Here is a 15,405-nt window from a genome sequence, read left to right as displayed (position 1 = left end):
TTTTGGTGTACATGTACGACTGTGCACCAAAGTACAGTCTGACGGTGCCACTTTAGTACTCCAGGTATGGCAAATGTTTCTTCCCTAAAGTTGTAGTGTGCCAAATCTGGCAGACTTGTGTTTTAGCTCACAGGGCACGTTGTAATAATGCCTGGGGGAAACTAAAAGAGCATGTTTCGGTAGATCAGTCTGCATGGATATGTTAAACTGTCTCGAACGTAAGAACGCAGTTGCACCACGCATTGACGTCAAGTCAATTACGATACTAGTAACGAGCGCAGAGAAAGATTTAGACTAAGATTGAAGGGCCGTATTTCAAAGAAAAGCTCAGAACATCCTGGAGGGGAGAGTACATGTATTCAGGCGAGGGCAAATATACAGACGGCTTTATTAAGAGACAGCCAGCCGTTCGGCACCGACTTCTGACTGGCATATATAACATAATGCGTATGAATCCGGCTAATATGTCATAGACAATCGTGAGGTGGGTTACTGACTAACACGTTATTTCATTCACTGCAAGGTAAAAAAAGTCATCTATTGGTGTGAACCATTATGATTTCTTTTAAAAAATGACTAGAGGGTTGTTGAAATTCGTGGAGTGCGTACTACTTTACATTATGTATTAATTATAATCATATTGTAGACCATACTCCAGGGCTATATCAACGCTTAAAACTATTGAGTAAACGCATAATTAAAAAAAAAAGAAGTAACAATTAGCTAGCACTATGTCATATTCAGCTCATGGATAATATGTATAGACCATGGAATGTAGAATACTTCTATGCAAGTTGAATACTAGTACTACAATGTAACATACATTGCACGATTCGCGTTTAAACATTCGATCACTCAGCAAAAGATCGTAACACGTCAGCGTAGAAATACGTGAACTGCGTTCTACCTACCATTCGGAAAATTGAAATCAATATTGGGTGAAATACCATGAGGTACTTCAAACCCAGCAATCATCACTTCAAGCAATCCTGATCACTAGAAGTTCGTAGTCTTCACTAGACTTATTTAACTACGCACACTAGAAATATATAATAATATTTCGCCAAATAAGGAGAGCAATTTTTCAGGGGATTCTGACCGACACAGGGCATCATTTTCTTTCAAAGAAATATGTTAGCCTTTCCGCAGTCTCACTCTTCTGGTCGAATTCTACCATCCAAACCCCATTAGGAAGGCCTGTTGGAGGCTAAGAAGTGCAATTCAAGAGGGGCATCTGGCCACCGAAGGTATTATGTCCTAATTATTGAGGAGAAATGTTAGCTTTGCCACGGAGTCATTAGCCCTCCTGGTCGATTTCTACCATCCATACCCCCGTAGAAAAGCCTGTTTGAGGCTAGCAAGTTTATGCCTTCGTGCAGTGCGCGTCCGATCCCAGCCCTCCTTAAGAAAGCCTATTGGAGGCTATGAAGTTCGTGCCTACGTGCAGTGCGCGTCCGATCCCAGCCCTCCTTAGGAAAGCCTATTGGAGGCTAGGAAGTTCGTGCCTACGTGCAGTGCGCGTCCGATCCCAGCCCTCCTATGGTCGACGTCACACGACCATTACTAATTTCGTCGGGCGCTGACGTATATGTAGATCTCTCTAGTCCCGACGTGCTCACATAAAAACGTGGTTTCTTCCGGCATCCAAACAAAGAACTCGAAGAGAGAGAGAGAGATAGAGACAGGGTAGAGACAGTCTTGAAGAGATATTTCAACTCTTTTCCGGTGTCTTTGATTTAAAACTCAGCAGGTAGGTTATACATAGATAGGAGGTGTTTGTGAAATTATCGTTTTTTTGTATCGCCCCGGTCTAGCGTCCCACCGCGTACGTTGTATCTATTGGGCGAATTCTGGAAGCTTCCACGAGTGAGAAGTGTGGTACTATGTTATTCGTGAGATACAGCCGACAAATTATGTTCTCAATCTAGGATTTTAACATTATAGTACCATGCTACCTATTTGGAAATAGGTAAAATTGTCGCAAAGTGTTATGTGAGGTGGGTGGGACTGGGGTGATCTTGCATGTGAATTATTATGGTTGTACTGTTTAAGAAGTCCGGATGAGTTGTTATGATATTGGCGACTCTTTGTGTGACATCGTGTTAGTGGTCTCAGCCATACTCCACATGGTAGCTGTACAAATAGGTAGAGTAAGCCATGTGGTAGGGTGAAGAGTTTATACGGCCGGCCGGCGGCGGAAGCACACGTACCGCACGTTCACCCTTAGTCGGTACCGGCCGGCTAGGGGCCCGGGCATAGTCATCGCACATGTACGCTATATTATAGGGCACACTCAGTGTACATGCGCGATGTCTTGACTTGCAGGATAGGTATACTATTATGTTTATAGAATCAGACCATAAAATACCTACGGTAAATGTGACCTCTCGCTGACTAAGCGTACGTTTACCTTCCAACATGTTAGCTCCTGTAGGTTTGTTTTACCCATATGTATAGTTGTGGGTACGTGTACTACATGTATCACCGTGACCTAATCTATAAGCAGATGTTTGGGCAGAAGATCGTACCGTTTTCTGATCAGCTGTTTTCTAACAGTAACCTACGTCAACAAACCTGGCAGAAAACAAAAACAACCAATTAGAAAACTTTGCAATTTGCTACCCCCATATCTACTTGGAGGTTACCGTGACCCGACTGTTTCCTTCCCCGGCCTTGACTCTACCTCCCCCGCCCGGTTACAGCTACCTTACCCGTTACAGCATGTCCATGAAATTTCTCACATTCTTTGAATAAATCTACATAGTATTCCTCAAAAATTTATATATTTGAAGTCAGAATAATGTGCTACGTCTACAATGAGTGTAGTGGTGAGCATTACGCTACTATATTATCGTGAAAAAATCGTTTCCTGTAGCCTCTACCAGGCTCCACAGGTAGCTGGAAAAATAGTAAAAAATTTGTCAAATAGACGGATAACATGCCAGAGGAGTAACAGGTTACGACCTAGGCTGGCGGACTAACTCCCCTGGCATATTATCTCTCTATCTGGCCAATTTCCACTATTTTTCCAGCTACCCATGGAGCCTGGTAGAGGCTACGTTTCCTCCCCCGCCCATGACCCTCCCCCTTCCCGCCCGCCTACAGCTACCATGCCCATGAAGCTAGCGAGAGCGGTCCCCCGGCTAGTGCGGGATAGCAGGCTCATGAAATACGGCAGGCCGAAGATATGGCGAGCAGGAGAGGTGAGACACTCTCTTATGTTCTTTGCATGAATTTATCTACTTTATTTATATGATATTTATTTATTTATGGAAACTCATACTCGAGGGCTAATTGCAAAGGGACAAATAGATGACTATAGTATGGAAAGCTACAGAAATGTCAAGTCCATATAACTATTCATTATCATTATTATTATAGATTTGTATGTTCATTATGAATTTGAATATCTTGATCAAAAAAGTACGTTATTATAGTATGATATCATTTATTTTGTCCTAATTGTGTGACAGTATGGTGAGATTTTGACTTGCTTTCTAAAATGTGTATCAGTATGAAAATATATCGTTATTTATTGCAAGATTGTTTCAGTTAGTCTGACAAGAAATTAATGATCTGTGTGTTTATATCAGACATAATTGGGCAAAATATTGCATTAGCAGACGAATGATTATTTTCGGCAAATCTTTATTAAATACTTATATCTATTATCAAATTTGTGTGCTAGTATATTGATATGAAATCATCATTTTGGGCATAATTATACCACAGTAGGCCAGCAAGATATCATAATTTCTGTGGCAAATATTCAATTACATAATATTGCCGTCATAACTCTATATATCATAAGCCTTGTGCGCCGCTATGGCAAGATAAATCTACATTCTGCGCCATTATTTGGTAATTTGTATATCACTCTGAGACTATGTAGGGTGGAGTATATATATATAACATATATTATCTCTGCTTTACGCGATGAATGCCTTTTGTGAACATTCTCCGGAAGCAAATGTGGTGTAAAATATTGATCTGTGTACCCAGAAGACTCGAGGTCGACTAGACAAATGAGCAAATTTCTAGCCGGGACCATGTCTCGTGTACAGATGGTAAATAACACTGCCGGGTAGGGTTTCCCGTCGTTTGTTAAACCCTCTCAAGTCCACGCAATCTCACAGATTAGAGCTACCCGTGTGTGCCATCAGTGCTGTAAATCTTGTATATATAGTCTCTATGAATATTTTCACCTTCACTGGTATTCATAGATCTTTATGCCCCCCCCCCCCCACGTCGAAATGTCATAATATAAGGATTTGGGCTGCAAAGTGATCAGTACACCTTCCAGTTTGGGCTGATATTCATATTGTTTCATAAAACTTCCCACGATGAAAATGATGATATTTAGGATTCGAGCAGTAAGACCTTGTATCTATGACACGTTTAACTTTTGATAATATTCATATCGTTTTATAAAACCCCCCACGTCGAAATGTGATGATATGCACATAAGGATTTGTGCTACAAAATCTAAGTATCTATGACACGTACAAGTTTTGATGGCATTAATATCATTTTATGAAACCTCCCGGATCAAATATAATAATATCAGGACGTGTTCTATGAAATCTTGTGTTTATGTAGGTTTCACTTTTGATGACATTCATATCGTTTCATGATACCTACAGTGTAGAAATATGAGACAATAATTACGTGTATATTGTAGGTTAGTGATCCTTGTATCAAGGGAGATTAAGAAACGACTATGAATACTGAGTCTAGTAAATGCTTTATTATTATAGACAGCTAGCAGATATTCAAGAATCTAATTGCTCTTCTTCGTATAATTGTAACAGGCGTCATATTAGCGTAGGACGGCCCGAGGTCACGGGTTGGGGAGCACGTGACACGGGCGCGTCCTAACGTCGGCATGACCACGCCCCGCCGCGCTCGCGAAGCCCCGCCTCCAGAAAATGTGATAAAAGTAGCTGAACACCGCCTTGAAAGGAGCAATCATGTAGTCAGACATAGAGTAAGTACTGGAGAGAACATCAGTGTCCCGTTTCAAGACCGGCTTAGGTTAGTATCACCACGATCAACTCAACTTCTGTACAGGTATCCGTATCTTATGTTATTACGTTCATATTACATTGTATTCCTTGTATGTTATCGACAGCAGTATCTTGAATAAAGTATCACATCAAACTGTAACCGAACCCGAGTCTTGGCGATATTTGGTGAGAGCTTCGTGTGGTGAGAGCACATAGTATAGTTGTATACACGTCTTAGTGTGGTGAGAGCACATCGTAACGTAAGAGTAATAGACCAGATCCTACCCAAAAAGACCATCTGTCACATGGTTCCCAAACACCGAGGTACAGTATTGCTCTGTGATATTCAGTTTACTGCTGCCGATTCCGCTTGTTGATTTGTTACTGTTAACTTGTGTTTTCGAGTTTTCCGACATTGCTTTTCGACTTGTACATGTGATTCTTGTCCCTCGTGTGTGTGTGTTGTTGCACCAATCCCTCGCGCGGAGCAAATTCCGACAGTTTCTACCGATCCGTCCCGTTTAAAATTCTCCGCTACATGCCCCGGTTGATTTCATCCGACATAAGCATAAACTTGAGCTTCGTCACGTTTCGCTGTGCCAATTTGTATCAATTTATATCGTGTGGCTTTTGTTTGTCCCGGTAAACCCGCCGTCCGTGTTGAACCTGTACGTTGCAAACTTATTGCCGCAAACAACTCTGTTTTGCCGATTTTGTGTTGTTTGATTTTTTGTGCTCGCTAGCGTGGCATTTAGGTAGCGGTTTTCATAAATTCCGACCCCCAGCCAAATTCACTAATTAGCACTTACTCTTTGGCTCGCTCTGCGGCGCCATTGAATTTCATGAATGTAAATTTTTCTCCTAGTTCGCAACATCTTGTCTCGCCGGCACATCTTTTGTCCGTTCTTGGCGCCTACATGCCAACCCCTCTGTTGATCGTCACCGCCAAATTTCCATTTTATTCACACTTCCCTGGCAACTCAGAGGTGCTATTTTTCCTATGCCGCAAAGCCCCGTTTTCTCTGTTGTTGCCGATACCTCCGGGGAGGTAATTGTCACATTTAAATTTCGTCGCACTGTGTTCGAGCCGACTTTGCTGTGTTCAATTTCGCACTAACCCTTTGATGGTTCCGCATTGTCACGCATCACGATCCCCCGAACCTTTCCATGACCAAATTTTCCGTCGTTTTACTCAAGTTTAATATAACTATGCACATGTTCGTTCTTGGTACTTTTGTTTGCATTTGTGGCTAAATCAAAACGTTCTTGCTGTTATTGATTTGGCAGATTGCTTTGTGGGTTATTTGATTTGTTGCAGAGTTGTCTCATGTCTCAGTACTATGTAGGTTGACTTGTTTTGAGATTTCGTTCTTTTCGCTTGTCTTATTGGATGAAATGTGGTTTTAAACGTTCTTGACAAGCTTACGCGTAGAATATGTTTTTCTGTTTGTTTCTAACGCAGCAACCTGCTCACTCAAATTTGTTGTCGAATTCGGAGGTTTCTAGCGTTTAATTTCCTCGGTTATAAATTGTTATGTCGTTGTGAACTGTGATCCTCCTGTTAAAAAATCGCGAAATCGATCCGGAGTAGCTGTTATATATGCTTGTTGTTTCTTCGTGACCAGTCATCGTTGTTATTGCCAGTTGATATTATGTCTTGTGGTTTTGGTGGACAAAAAGTTTTCCACGAGTCCGAAGCTCTATATGGTTCGAGTAACTCGTTGACTCCTGGTAATTATCTCGGTCAGTCTTGCCCAGTGTATGAATAGTCATAATCTCCTGACGTGTTCTTGTTTTGTTGTCGTTTTGTTTGGATGTGGCTCTTTTCTCCGGTGCTAGTTGTGTTTCTTGGCTGTTCTATGATATTAGTGTTGGTAACAGTCGCAAAGTTGTAACTTGCTCATGTGAATCTGTTCTAGGGTTTGTGTGGCGTCTCAAAGTGTAACTGCTGTCAAACGGTCCACCCACGTCTTCTCCTCTCTTGTATAAGTTAAGCTCCGCGGCATGGGACATTTTGGTTTCGGTTTGGAACAATTTGCTTTTGGTTTGGGGTGCCAGGCCTACGCGGACCAGGGCATGACAAGATATGCGCCTGCGGCCGGAGTAGGGGCACCCACTTGGTTTGTCCCAAAATGCCGCTCTCCAGGAGCAGAGGAGAGACTATATAGTGATTGGGTGGAAGCGTTTTGTCGAGTAGCGACAGCCTTGTAGCGCACACTCCTAGAGCGATTTGTACTATTGTGCCAACGTTTTGTCCACAGCAAGAAACCCTCTACTCGGAGAAGGCCGACACCGAGAACAAGTCCGTGTTTTGTATGTCACCGACTAGGCCATTGGAAGTTACAGTGTCCTCTTAGAAATAGTCAAGGTAACAATAGAAATTCCCTCCCCAGGCAGCAGAGCCACGCCCAGTTGGCTGCCAACGATGATGATGACGCGGACTCGAGACCCGTAACCCCCCAAGGAAGCAATTCCGCGGGGCCCCCTTCCTCTTTTGTTCCAGGCCAACCCTCGACCCAAACTTTGCCCGAGCAGCACCGGGTATCTGTGGGGCGGCGGCGCCATCCACACTCACCGCCGTCTGCTCCTGGCCACGACCTGCCACCTATCTCGGCGCAGACGGAAACCATCCAGCCGCCTGATCCAGACCCGACACCTGTTCCAGACCCAACACCTGTTCCAGACTCGAAACCTGTTCCTGACCCGGCACCTGTTCCTGACCCGGCACCTGTTCCTGACACGGCACCTGTTCCTGACACGATACTTGCTCCACCGTCTTCTTGCACACCTGCGCCGACGACGTCAACCGTCCCGAAGTCACCGTTGCCTCAGCGACCCAGCCGACGTCGTCGACCACCACAACATATGAACAATTACATCAGTGTTGTCGCCAGGCCTTTTCAGCATAGGGGCCCCCTATGCTGTGATTTGGACCCCCTATGCTGTGATCTGGACCCCTATGCTGTGTTTCAACCAGCATAGGGGTGTTTCTTTCTGGGACAAACCTTGTGACCCTTCATAAATCTTATAAAAAGTTCATATTTGGCTTAAGAATGAGGCTGTGACAGAGGAAAAAGTCTACTTCACAAAATTTATCCCTCAAAATGCATGAAATAATGTCTCATTGGGTTATGAATTTACAAATTTTGCAGGGGAACATGCCAGACTCCCTACTCTCATGTCTTCAGCACTCCACGCGTGACTTGCACCGCGTAAAGTTGGCCTTCTGTACCTATGCTGTGAAAAAATTCTGGTGAGAACACTGTACATCTCTTTTATTGACAATGATTCTAGTAGTGACAGTGATACAGACCATGTCCACCCCAATGTATGCCGTGTCACCAATAACCTGGGTGTGGGGTTGACTAGTCAGTGCCATCCCTCGGATAGGTCGTGTCCCGGGGGGGAACCGTGCAATGTAGGTCCGCCTGCCCCTCCCTTGCAACCCTTAACTGACGACTCCCCGCCAAACAGTTGGAGTCCGATAACCCACCTTATGACAACCTTAGTTCGGGCCTTTGCTGGCCTAAAGAAACCTACCAAGATTGCAAAAGTCTAAAGGAGAGGAAACGTTTTACGTCCGTTCTTGAGGTCCCTCGTACACGTGGTAGGTCGGTTAGGGCGCCCCCACCTCTAGTGTACTACGTCAAACTAAATAGAAACGGGAAGTGCTTTGCCGGTGAGTTCCTCGCGGATGAGTTGCGGGAGACCAGCACTCTCTCCGTCAGGATCACTAATGTTGCGTTAGTAAGCCCCACAGCATGAGCAAGGTGTTATCGCTCCACAAGCACGGTTGAATTTCCCTACCTTGGCGTGTACCGCAGCTCCGCTGCCAGTCTGTTCTCGGGGTTGCCCTTCCTCCTATCACGCTCGTTCGATGGGGCTTCCGTACCCTTGTACCCACGGTTTGTTAAACATCCTCCTCTTCGACTTGGTTATAGTAATGTGTCTTCGATTTTGTTATGTGTTTAGCATGTCTTCGATTTTGTTATTGTTAAATATGTTCTGGCAGTTTGAGCCTTCCAGTTGTCATTCGGGGGTCTCCTAAAAAGTGATCCCACGAAGGCCGGACTCGTAGTTTTGTTAGGGTCAAATAACAAGGAGTTTAAGGTAGTGGGACCGCCTCGTTCTCTTCTCCGTTGGGGCCCGTTTTCCCTTCCGAACGTGTTGGCACTTTCTAGTCCCCTCCTCGTCCTGCAATCTAGGACCCGCTGCAAAACACAGCGGACTCCCGAGCAAAAACGCTCTATACCGGTTCGACCGGGTTTGACATGGTTTGTTCTGTTGTTAGAATCTTTGAATGATGTTGTACTTGGAACCTGCAGTGTTCACTTGAAATCATGAAATGTTATGCTTGGAACCTGCAGTGTTCACTTGAAATAATGTAATGTTATGCTTGGAACCTGCAGTGTTCACTTGGAATTTGGTCGACTTTGACTGTGCTGTGTTTTGATTGATTATTATTATTATGAACTTGATTGTGCTGTGTTTTGATTGATGATTATTATGAACTTGATTATGCTGTGTTTTGATTGATTGATTGTTATTATGAAAATGATTGTGCTGTGTATTGTTTATTGATTATTGTGGTCAATCATGTGTATCAGTGATTTGGGTCTTTATCTCGCTTATGTCATGTTGTATGCAAGTTAGTTAATGATGTATGCCATGGTCGGGATACTTTGTTTTATGATATGCTATGTTTTGTTATGCTGTTATTTGATGCCGATGTTACCCGACTTCTTGTAGGATGTATCATCCAGTCGCCATCGTTCTGTAGTTCGCTAGTTAAGTTTTTAATAACCTTTATTAAATAGTTAGTTAGCTTAGTTTTCTAAGGTTAAGTTGAATGATGCGGGAGCATCATTAAGCGTACCGGGGGGATGGTGTAACAGGCGTCATATTAGCGTAGGACGGCCCGAGGTCACGGGTTGGGGAGCACGTGACACGGGCGCGTCCTAACGTCGGCATGACCACGCCCCGCCGCGCTCGCGAAGCCCCGCCTCCAGAAAATGTGATAAAAGTAGCTGAACACCGCCTTGAAAGGAGCAATCATGTAGTCAGACAAAGAGTAAGTACTGGAGAGAACATCAGTGTCCCGTTTCAAGACCGGCTTAGGTTAGTATCACCACGATCAACTCAACTTCTGTACAGGTATCCGTATCTTATGTTATTACGTTCATATTACATTGTATTCCTTGTATGTTATCGACAGCAGTATCTTGAATAAAGTATCACATCAAACTGTAACCGAACCCGAGTCTTGGCAATATTTGGTGAGAGCTTCGTGTGGTGAGAGCACATAGTATAGTTGTATACACGTCTTAGTGTGGTGAGAGCACATCGTAACGTAAGAGTAATAGACCAGATCCTACCCAAAAAGACCATCTGTCACATAATTAAGCACGCCTACTACATATGTAGGGGAATTTAAAAGTTGAAATGTCATTTTTTTTCAAATTTAACGGAAGCATGTCAACTTATTATCTTTTGGTTTATTATTTTTTCTTCTTTTGATAGCCAAGACGAATCACCCAGAGTGTGTAGTTAAGTTAGGGCTGTTCAGTGATACACTCGTGTATTTCCCTAACAGCCCATATGATACATGAGGTATTTGACTTTCGAAATCAGTTGGGGTGTCAGATTTCTCGTGTTCTTCCAAATTCAAAGTGGGCACTTTCCCTTTTTTTGTTGGTGCTGTGCCAAGACTGTAAAAGTGAAAGTGGGACGGCTTCGGCTGGGATGAGTCATGTCCGCGGGGTTGTGTTACAGGGAAGTATTTATCATAGTGCCAAGAAACCAGCGTTGACTACTTGACACATGTTAGCATAATGTTCCCCATAGTATTGGAACATGGACAAGGGTTTTAGAAACTTGGGGAAGGATGTGAGAAGAAAAATTGTGTGTGTATGATTGTGTGTGTGTGTGTGTGTGTGTGTGTATATGTCTCTGTGTGTGTGTGTGTGTGTGTATCTTTGTGTGTGTGTCTGTGTGTGTGTCTCTGTGTGTGCGTGTGTGTCTCTCTGTGTATGTCTCTGTGTGTGTGTGTGTCTGTGTGTTTGTGTCTCTCTCTCTTTCTCTTTATAATGTATCGCACATTTACGTGTTCAATATGATTATACATTATTTAGTCTGGTAAGTAGGTTTTACGAGGTCCCATCCATTATTCAACTGTCCTTACTGTGTGGGCGAAATAGGGTGCCTTTTTTACGAGGATGTAAGGTCCTTGGGGTGCTGGCACTACACATAACCATATTTGGACGTAAATCGGGAAAGTTTCGCATTCATGAGACTGAGTAAGAATGACTAGATGGGCAAACGATGTTTTTGGCTGTGTGGCTATTGGAATGCATGAAAATGACTACTGAGCTTGGCGTGTATGTAATAATAAACAGTATGGTGGCGTGGTTGTGTATGTGTTACTGTGTGTGCGCGTGTGTGTGTTTATATGTATGCATACATGTGCATGCATGTGTGTAGTGTGTGTATATACGTGCGTGAATTTGAATGTGTTTGTGTGTGCACGTATTTGTGAGTGTAAATGTTTGTGTGTGTGTATATCTTTATGTGTGTTAGTGTCTGTGTGTATGTTTGTGTACTTACTATACTTTACGTTATCCGGCTGCTTCTACCATCAGGGGAGTGGCGAGGGAGGTAAAGAAGACGGTCTTGCGCTAGTCTTGTTCCTTCGTAATACTATGTTTGTGTGTGTGTGTCTTTATGTGCGTGTGTTTGTGTGCGAAGTTTGTGTATGTGTGTGTGTGTGTGTGTGTGTGTGTGTGTGTGTGTGTGTGTGTGCCCGTGCCTGTGCGTGTGTTTGTGCATACGACTGTAAGTAAGGCAGACTTTAAACTAGTAGACGCAGTTACCAAAAGATTGAAAGGAAATGGCTATACATAGTTAACCTTTGTTCCACTTTGTTTTTCCTTAAACTGAAATGAAATATTTGCTATTAGCTGCTAACGTTTGGGACATATTATTGTGACCAAGCTCTATACCCTTGCCCAGTATCATTCAAAATTAAATGTTATGGACTACAGTTGACAAATTGTCTACGTTTAACCCATAAAACACGAAATATGATAAGGCCAAATTTTAGTATGGCGACAATGTCAACTACATGTCAAGTTCTGTTCTTTATATACCTTGATATAGCTGGTCTTCTCGCGTATCAATGTGACCAATACTATACATGTGTCGCTTTGGTATTCTGAATACACTGTAATAGACGTCAGTCGACAAAATCGCCCGAGGTTCAGCCAATGAAATATGAAATATGATCAGTTTTCGTCTGGCTATATGTTCTGCAGACTGAATATAGGGAACTGGCCTGGGCTTGAACCTCGGTACAGGAAATTTGATAACGACAAGTCGATAAATTACCACAAAGTGAACAATGTTCTGAGTGTTAAGGGCGTTGCAAGGTGAACAATTCATATATTCCAGAAATATCAACACATCAACTGTTAGGATTAAAAGTCTGCCTTGGGGGTAGTGACACAAAATATTATTAGACCTAGTCATTGAATTATGACCATGTAAACTCCATGTTTCTGTGTTAAGGACATTACAAGGTGAACAGTAGGTAAATTCCAGAAATGCCGGCACGCCTTGTGTTAAGAAAAAACTCTGCGGGAGGGAAAGAGTGCTGGGGGCAGTGACACAGGAAATATGATAAGACTAAGGCATGCTGTCTCTGTTGAGGACAGTTGGCAAGGTGAACAGTGTGATATCATCTCTTCATTCCAGAAATAGCCGGACCCGTCAAGCATTGTAGGTAGACTCTGCGGGAGGGGCTGGGTCTTTGTTACATTCTCAATGTCAAAAATAATAAGTATGTTTTAGTTCAGCTTAAGCATGTAGTCTGTCAAGGTTAGGTGAACACTGAGGTACAATGTGATGTAGGCTAGGGGCTGGAACTGTTCATGAACCGTCATACAAGAAATATGAAAATGCCAAATAGTCCCATTGCAAAAAAATATAATTCTACGTAGTCAGAAAGAGAAAGAGAGAGAGGGAGAGACAGACAGACAGACAGACAGACAGGCAGACAGACAGACAGACAGACAGACAGAGAGTCACGGTTGCCCTAAGATGTAGGCTAAGGGCATCTTTGTGTAAACAAATCCGAGGGATTTGAACTGTGCATGACCCGTAAAACAATAACAGTGACAGACTGAATGACAGACCGCCCTATCGGACAATGTTGACTCACGTAATCTGTGTTCAGAGACGCGTCAAGAGGAACAAGTTGATATCTGTTGCGTATTGATACAGTGTCAAGCGTCGGACTCATTTCGGGGATAGGGTTGTCCTCTGATTGAACTCTAGTGCATTTCGTTTCGTTTGATTACAGGGAATATGATTAAAGTACATTGGGTTCTTATCGAAATAGCAACATTCGTTATATATCAAATGTCGCTGTAAGAAATATGATAAGGCCAAATTCTTGGACGGCGTTGGACAGATATGATAAAAAAGGCATAGAGATATAACATTTAATGAGAAGACTTTGGCCAGTGTCTGCGTAAGCTAATGCAGGTGCGCTGTCTATCGGACTGACGGATGATTACAGCTTCTAAACATCCGTTCAACTTCAAGTTCAGCTTCTATACATTTCTGTTATTATTGGCCCTTGATTGAAAAGTATATGTGCAAGTAATTATAATTATAGAAGCTGGTGCGTTACACCGTAGGGTGGCTAGAAGATCCTGACTGAAACATTGTTGCATTTGTTGTTGTTTACTTACTCTTGTTTGTGTTTACAGGTGTGGCCAGTTGTCGCCATGGTAACCATCGGCGGCGCGATGCTGGGAATGGCGGTCAGAACCAAGTCGTATGTGGGGAACCAGGGCCACAGAGATTACTACAAGCACAACGGCACGGAAGAATAGAGCAACGTGTACTTTAAATAAGTTATATCTCGTGTATTTTCGCACACAGCAGTTTAATTTGTATCTTGGTCCAAGTATTCGTTTCTGTTTGAACACCGGATAGTGTTTTTTTTTACGACTGCACCACTAAAATGTTTAAGCTGACAGCATTTTCAGGTTGCAAGGTGTATTTGGTCTTAAAATATATGAACTATCTTACCACTAGAAAGCAGGGTAATTAGATGTTTGATATCATGGTCCATTATTTTTCAAGTATTCTTTCTGTTTTGACAGTGAATAGCGTGATGTTGAGGACTTCACCACTGACATTTCGAAGCTGTATTTCACTGCTAGAATTGTCTTGTTGCAAGGTGTATTTGTTCTTGAGGCAGACGAAATATCTTACCGTACAAAATAGCTCTGTGTCCCTAAATGAAGGGGGAAAACAAAATAGTTCTGTGTCCCTAAATGAAGGGGAAAAACAAAATGGCTCTGTGTCCCTAAATGAAGGGGGAACTTGAACAAAATAGTTCTGTGTCCCTAAATGTAGGGGAAAAACAAAATTGCTCTTTGTCCCTAAATGAAGGAGGAAAACAAAATAGCTCTTTGTCCCTAAATGAAGGGGGGGAAATATAGGGTAGATTAAATGTACGGAAGTTATATCCAAATGCTACTAACCGACACGGGAAAGAAAGAAAAGGAGAAAAATTAAGAAAAAACATAGTAATTGCCTCCTGCAGTGCATATAATATATTAAGATGTATTACATGCACTGCAGGAGACCGATGATAATGATGATGGTATCATAAGCAGTCTTTTTAAGTCGACAATACAACAAAACGTTGTTTATGTCAGCATCTAAAATCTATGCCTTGTTATTGAAAAAATGTCAAGCAAAGGCGTTTAAGTCATCTATACTCATATACATTCTAACGTTGGGTAACATAAATTCGTGGGGTACTTAAATTCGGGATTTTTCGAAAACGGGGTATTTAGGGATATGTGCTAGATGCAACATCAGTAATACCGCTAGAAATGCAAACTTGACAGACTAACGTATTCAGAACACTGTCTGAAAAGCTTCGATAAGCATGCATTAGAAGGCGACGAGGACAAAAACTCTCCGTCCCTTATTGGAACAGTCTGAGGGCTTCGTGGGAGAGTCACACTACATCGTTGTCGGCTGGTTTATAAGACAAATGTCACATCCGCTTCCTGCTAAACACAATCATTTACAAGACAACTTATTTTCTTAAAATTGCTGACCTGCAATAGGAATCTAAGTGTGATCAATCGTCAAAACCCCTCTTTGTTGCTACAACCTACGGCACGTGTATTTTCCCGCCGCCATATCATTACCCAGAATCCTGTTGTCAAGCAGACGACAAAGGTTTGTGAGGAACACTTTTTTGTCTAAATGTTGCGTGTGATTGTGGACTGAGGACGATATTTTCCTCAAAGTTTGCTCCTAACACAACAAGGAATACATGGACATAGTAGTATTATCAATGCTACGGCATCCGGCT

General features: G+C 42.7%; 1 long non-coding RNA gene across 1 annotated transcript; it reads left to right on the top strand.

Annotated features, from left to right (window-relative positions):
- Nucleotides 1–1,572: 1,572 nt before the first annotated feature.
- LOC136425643 (uncharacterized) lies at nucleotides 1,573–14,395 on the top strand. The gene is made up of 3 exons (XR_010754099.1): nucleotides 1,573–1,750; nucleotides 3,106–3,203; nucleotides 13,775–14,395. It is a non-coding gene; the product is annotated as an uncharacterized lncRNA (long non-coding RNA).
- The last annotated feature ends 1,010 nt before the right edge of the window (nucleotides 14,396–15,405 follow it).

Source organism: Branchiostoma lanceolatum, chromosome 19, assembly GCF_035083965.1.
Source record: "Branchiostoma lanceolatum isolate klBraLanc5 chromosome 19, klBraLanc5.hap2, whole genome shotgun sequence".
In the NCBI taxonomy this organism is placed as follows: Eukaryota; Metazoa; Chordata; class Leptocardii; order Amphioxiformes; family Branchiostomatidae; genus Branchiostoma; species Branchiostoma lanceolatum.
The sequence above is the reverse complement of the archived record's forward strand: the minus strand, read 5'-3'. Positions and strand labels throughout refer to the sequence as shown.